The following is a 6,885-nucleotide window of genomic DNA, read 5'->3' as shown; positions in this document are numbered from 1 at the left end:
GAACCGACATCAAACAACATTGCAACATTCTGATGTCATGCGTGTGATGTCGGGACATTGGGAGGAGCCGAGGCAGAGCTGAACACAGTGGCCGCACAGCTCAATGGATGGTGGCTGCTCCTCTTTATCTTCTCTTGGTGCCGGCACCAGCGGTAAGTGGCTTTGACCCTCCTTCCTCAACACATTGCCACTATCAGCATGAAAATTTGTATGCATTTTTCATGCATAATCATCCCAAAATACATATATTTGCAGGTGATGTCCACTAATACAATAGATTTTTGTATGTTATTTCCACTGAAATACAGACTGTGTGTGCACTCTCTCCTAATACACATTGTTGAATGAATTTCTTGGCTGGAGAACTGCATTGCAAAATTCAGAGAAGGATGACTATTGCAGCATACCTGTGTTTTTGCTCGTGTAAAGGTTAAGGAAGTGCAAAATAGGTAAAAAAGGTAAAGGTAAAGGACCCCTGACAGTTAAGTCCAGTTGCAAACAACTCTGGGGCTGCGGCACTCATCTTGCTTTACTGGCCAAGGGAGCCGGCGTTTGTTTGCAGATAGTTTTTCTGGGTCATGTGGCCAGCATGATTAAGCCGCTTCTGGCAAAACCAGAGCAGTGCACAGAAAACCGTTTACCTTCCCACCGGAGTGGTACCTATTTATCTACTTTCACTGGTGTGCTTTCGAACTGCTAGGTTGGCAGGAGTTGGGACCAAGCAATGGGAGCTTACCCTGTCGCAGGGATTTGAACCACCAACCTTCCGATCGGCAAGCCCTAGGCTTGTATTAAATTGTTGAACCAACCAATTTGTTCCCCATCCCATCTCTTCACTGTCTTGAAATCGAAGCATGATCCATAAGAAAATAAACTGTTGTCTTGAACTCAGTGTTTCAAGAATTGTTTTCAAGTGAGCTTTCTTATAATGATTTCAAGGGAATCATTTATATGGAAGGAATGTGAGACTACTTTTGTTTTTTAATTGATTTCTATAAAGCTGTCCAACACTTCTTTTAAGGGATGGTTTCGTAATGATCACCAGTCCTTTATGCTATAGTGTTTGGTACCCTCAGAAATAAAGGAGGTGGCTATGTTTGAAGAATCAACTCAAAACTTGCATTGAATTTGGTGGCAGTTCTGAGCTGTACTGTTTTGGGAAAACGAACTGTCGTCCTTTTAACTCCAGGGGGCAGCATTGCACTGTGAGTAGGTCCTTCCTTCAAGTAACTCCGTAACAGGAATACAGAAAAATGAGCTGAGCATCCCCTCCCCCGCTCCTTCAGAAGCAGACTATTGGTGAGGACAAAAAGAATGAAAAGGTTTCGTTACATTGGCCAGGCCTGAAGTATGATGATTCATTGGGTTTAATATAAAATAATTAGAATCCTCTAGGAGGTCCATCAATACACCTCTTTTGGAATTGACGGTCATTCCAACCCTCTGCTTTTGAGGCTGGGTTTCCTGTCATATTCTTCTTCCTTTCCCTTCATTCTGTGCAATTCAGGCCGTTGGACTGCTCTCAACAACATGTTTAAAAAGGCTAAAATAGCTGTGAATTATGCTCCCAGTTCAGTTGTGATGACTGCAGCTGAGCTATATTTCAAGACATGTCAGAGAAGCAGGACAAGGCTCTAGAGAATTATGAAACTTCTGTTTTTTCTCATGCCAGGCTCAGTGGTACCCCTCCAATTTCCCTTGCTGAGAAGCTAATCAGCTGTTTGTTTTCATATTTTAACAACTTCCCTCTTTGGCTTTGCAAGGTCCCATGTTCAATGTTTTCAGCTTCAAAGCATTTGCCAAACAGGTGGGATCATGTTCCAACCCACGTGTGAGATTCATCCGGCCACCCTTCCAAATGCCACTTCAAGGATTTCAAGGCTACCACTATTATTAACAATGTAAGATTGTTCAATTTTGCATTACACATCTTGACATTAATTTGCCTTCAGAACAATCCCATAAGGTGGGTCATAAGTATTTCAGTTTAACAGAAAATGGAGGCTGAAACCTAACTCTGAGAATAATAATTTAACACTGATACAGCATCTAACGTTTCCAAAAGGATATACACATAGGTTAAAAAGATAAAACAGCCTCTTCCAGTAGGTTCATAATCTGGTAGACCCAAAACAAAGATGGTCAGTGGATGGGAAGAGGAAAGCAAGCATTGGGGCAGCTGCTCCTTCAGTGGCTGTTCAATTGAGCCAGGATGGGGGGGGGGCAGTTATGCATTGCTGAGAATGAGGATTTGCATCACCAAAAAACAGGGGACACCAATTTGCTTAAGTTGTGCAGGTGTTATTTTATAGGCATGCACAAAAACTTAGAAATAATTGCTGTAGTTTAAATAAAAACACAATGTATCTCACAGTAGTGAGGAAGCCACCAGGTGCTTTGTGTGCCTGCTCACTCTGTTGACCAGGTCCTGCTAATTGTTGATGGGCAACTTCAAAGCCCTTGCTCTCCTTTTTATGCTTCTGTATCTTTCAACCAGACTCGGACCAGACTGCCCCCAAGCAGAAGACATCTTCAGACAGAGGAACAGGCTGGTCCCCCCCCTCCTTCCATTATGTTCTTCTAGGGAGGCAGGAGGTGCAGCCTCCTAGTGGCCCAAAACCTGTCTTCCCTCAGCTCTGCATCCTTAGTTAATAGGGAGTTGCAGAAGAGCGTTCTTTCACATGGGATGTGAGGAAGTCAGGTCCCTGCAGTGACTCCTTCTCTGGCTGATAGATCGTGAGATAGCAAGGGCCATGTGGCAATCTAATGACCGAGCCCATGGTTTGACCCCAGGTTTTAGCATTCCAAGCTGATGTCCACATTGTCATAAGAGGTTGGCCAATAGGCATGTTAGCATCTAGTCTAAACCACAAAGGTTGAAATGATATACTAGGCTATAAGCAACTGTGTCTGTTCTTGGGAACATCATCATGAATAGTACAGCTGCACCTCAGATAACTATATCCATAGGATGAAGGGATGCTAGATATTTCTGATGCGATGTTACACACAAGGCACTCTAGACCAGATGGAGGTGCCTGTACCTTCCAACTTCGGGCATAATTTAAAAGTATATTTACAGTACAAATAAGTCTTAATGAGGATCAGTCTGTTTGCATGTGATGGTGAGATCAAGACAAGCTGTGAATTCTGATGAGCCGCCTCTGTCCATGCTTAATTAATGATCGTGCTGGAAATGTCTATGTTAGGAACTGTTTTATTTAGAAATCATTAAAAACAGGAAAGGGCACGATTTCTCTTTTTGGCTTCGGTATATGCAGTGATGCTAATACCAGGTGCTCAGACAAATGAGTAACTGAACAGGCTGAACACACGGCAGTTGGGTCTTAAGCGTTTTGTCTCCATTTCTGAGCATGGGTGTGAAGGGAATCTTGTCATGTACAAAAGGCTCTCTCCATGATTTGGAAGTCAGATCATGCCTATATGTGCCACACAGGGTTCCTTTTACAGACTTCCCCTCCCATGCATGGATGGAAGTGGGACTGAGCCAGTAGCGGATGCGATGGCAGGGTTGGGGCAATGGGCACACCTCTACTCTCAGGATGTAAGAAGACATAGTTGGTTTCCTGCTTCTTCCTGCATTTATCACACACTGCAGTGTTTCCATTCTACCATAAATTACAGTGTAATGCCCTTAACATGTCATCTACCTTGCTTAATGTTGCTTTGAGGCCTATTTCATAAGGTCAAGAAGAGTAACAATGGGGCTAAAGATAAAGGGAAGATAATGCCCCTGTGATGCACTGACTGTTTCCTGAGCCAGTTTTCATCATAAGCCCTCTTTAGGTGTTTACCTGCTGAAGTTAAAAGATCTAGAAGGGGCTTCCACGTGTGTTCAGTTGAATGAGTTTTGAAGTCCCTACAGCACTGGAAATCCTGGCTTATAAATGGCCAGTGTTGTTGTTGTGCTCTTATCTTTCTTGCGGGTTTCTCATATCTACTTGGTTTCAGTTTTTCCATGATTTGTCTCTCTCACACACTCATCTACAAAGAGTCAAGCAACAAAAGATTTTTTTAAACTGTTTGAGCACAAGAATGCATATGGCAGGGCAGGAAAGACCAATATAAAGATTAATTGTTCCAGGCTGTTGGAATTTAACATGACTGCACAAGGTGAGACAGTTCAATTATTTAATCATAGTCCTGCTTTCAGCTTCGAAGGGCAGGAATATAGCAATTGTGCTTCCATTTCTATTTAATTTATATGAGTTTTGGAGCCCAACTCTATTGCTCTCCCAAAGGAGGAGTAATGCAACATCCTATCATGGAGAGTAGGTTTGTTGTCACACATTTGGATCTGGAGTCTTATGGTTAGCTAGCACCATGGGAACTCCTCAGTAGTCAACACTAGCTGTTTTTGAATATCTTCTTCTTCACCTGCCTTTCACCCTAAGGTCCTAAAAATGTAACATTAAAATCAATGTAGAAACTCATAATTATGAAGATTACAGTCACAAAAATAGAGGTGGTCCTTAAAATACCTCTTAAGTGTCAAAGACCAGGTGTATATTCAGAATTTGCCGAATCCTATATAATGTCATTGTATAATGCACATCTGTAGAAGTATACAATAAATTCAAACTCAGAATGGTGTTGGACTTGGCTATTTATGGACTCAGAAGCAATATGATGTAATGTTCTTTTGCATGACAAAATTTGACATCAGAGTGTAATGTAGAGGCAGTCATTCCTCTCCTCCTTTCCTTGACTGAAGATAGAAGCTCAATTTATACATTACTGGCATAGGAACTAATTTCCATTCCTGCTCCAGTAATGTCTGGCTGAAGACACAGGATGGGCAGGATAAATTATATGGTCCCTTCCTATGCAAGAGTCACTCAGGTCTCATGAGCCTTTTCAGATGTCCTGAGTATCACCAGGTGACAAATTATTTTACCTCACAGTGTGTGATTTGAGCCCCTTTATCCTGCACCAAGAACAGCTTTTGGGGCTAGACTAGAAACTTACCTCAGAATAACAGTGTGTTCATAAGTTCAAAAACCACAGGGTTTTGACAGGAAGAAATCCATCTTTGTGTGACTGTCTATTTAAATTCTGAACATACTGTAAGAATCTGAAAAGAAATAGACTGTACAATTTGGAACCAATTGAGAACCAGCAGACAGCCTTTACAATGTTATACTGAGTCACTATTAAGAGGATGAAATGAGTGTTTTACATTTGGCAGTGAATAATCAGGAGGAAAAAAAGGCAAATCTACCATTTCAGTGGTTCCATTTAGGCTTCATGGAAATGTATTTCCAAGTCTCAGCACAACCAGGGTTTTAAGGCATTTTTCTCTGCGGCTCTTTTGTCTAAGAGAATCACCAGCAAACTTTCCTCATCTGTTTACCTGTAGCATTTTACCTGGAGGTTTTGGCATCTCAGTGAATCTGATGGATCAATCTACATTCAACTTGGGGGCACTGAGTCTTTTGCTGAATCTCTGTGGTAGGGAAGATAAACTAAAATCCTATTAGTCAGCCCACTGTACTGTGGTGGCAGTTTCCTTTGAGCCTCTTGGCAATATAGCATTTACTTTAAAACTGTACATCACATCAGAATCCATTGAGAGCCATTATTTGTCTGGCAGGATATTTATAAAAGGCAGCATTAGTTGTAGGCCTTCGTCAATACGTTTTCCTCTTATTGATGATCAACCAGGCCAGTCACTTTGAAATATTTTAATGTAATATGCCACTTCAGGATATCATGAATATTTCTATCACTGCTTGATGTGATAACTTGATGAAAATCAGTTCCAACTGGAACAGCAGGAATGGGGGTGGGGGGGGGGGAGAGGAGCTGAATTTCCCCTCACTGCTGAATCAGGAATAACATGAATATTTGTTTGTGAAGCCTAGAATATTGTTCTATCCCTAGTGAAGTAACTAGATTTCCTGTCTGAGGAGCTTATTCTTGCCATTCATTCCTTTCTGCCTTATCTGAGGTGTTCCAAGTTTAGGGATGGGTGAATCTGCCAATTTTTGTTTCTCTCAGTTCTTCATTTCCCCTCAGTTCTCCACACTTCCTCATCAGTTTGTGATTTTTTAAATAAAGTCCTCTTCAGCATTTTAGAGCAAATTTATCATAATATGCACATCTTTGCAAAGCAATTTCACCTTGCATAAAGCAATTGTGCATGCTACTTTTATGAGTGTATGCATTTTTGTGTACACTTTACTCTAGTATTTGGAATTCTGTACAAAACTCTTGGCCATGGAACTGCATTGCAAAATTCAGAGAAGTACGAATTTTGAACCATGGCTGTGTTTCTTCCCCATCCCCTGCCTGTGTCATGATATCAATTATAAAAACAACAACAAAAGTAAACTAAAGCCTCATAGCAGTATTTGGCCATTATAAGGGCCCCGATTGAACTTTCACCACCCTGAAAAGTCAAGCTTAGGGACAAACTTTAGACATTTTGTGATGCTACTCTCTCTCTCTCTCTAAATTGAAACACAGTCTGGGAAGGCATCTTAACCCTTGCACCCCCTAAACATTTTTCAGTTCAAAATTGGCCTCACCTGGGTTCTTATTCATAGATAAAGTCAGGTGGCAACTGAACTCTGATAAGTGTAGGGACAGCTGAACTTTGCAAAATAAAGATGTCAGAAGTAAGTTCCATTTGGTTCAATGGGCTGACTTCCAGATAAGTGGGTGTATCAGATTGTGGCATCTGAACCTCTGAAAAGATGAAGTGTTATTTCTGGCAATGAATCATACTGAGAATGTGTACATGGGTCTCTGAGGTAGCTAAACAAGGTGAAAAATGGAGAAACAACATCTAGGTAGTTTAAGCTTTGAGTTTATACCCAGACAGGCTTTGGCATGTTTTAAAGAACAGTTCATCCAACGGAG

General features: G+C 41.4%; 1 long non-coding RNA gene across 4 annotated transcripts in view; it reads right to left on the bottom strand.

Annotated features, from left to right (window-relative positions):
- Positions 1-3,833: 3,833 nt before the first annotated feature.
- LOC310685408 overlaps positions 3,834-6,885 on the bottom strand; it is a 35,494-nt gene continuing 32,442 nt past the window's right edge. For 3 of the 4 annotated variants that reach the window (XR_014515203.1, XR_014515205.1, XR_014515206.1), the window contains 2 exons: positions 4,990-5,095; positions 3,834-4,005 (listed from right to left, as the gene is read on the bottom strand). This is a non-coding gene — a long non-coding RNA (uncharacterized lncRNA). Of the gene's footprint in view, positions 4,006-4,989; positions 5,096-6,551; positions 6,712-6,885 lie in introns of all 4 variants that reach the window. The other variant, XR_014515204.1, reaches the window with a different exon arrangement.

Source organism: Podarcis tiliguerta (assembly GCF_965153285.1).
Source record: "Podarcis tiliguerta genome assembly, chromosome: 9".
Lineage (NCBI taxonomy): Eukaryota > Metazoa > Chordata > Lepidosauria > Squamata > Lacertidae > Podarcis > Podarcis tiliguerta.
Note: the sequence above shows the minus strand (reverse complement) of the source record. Positions and strands in the feature narration are given on the sequence as shown.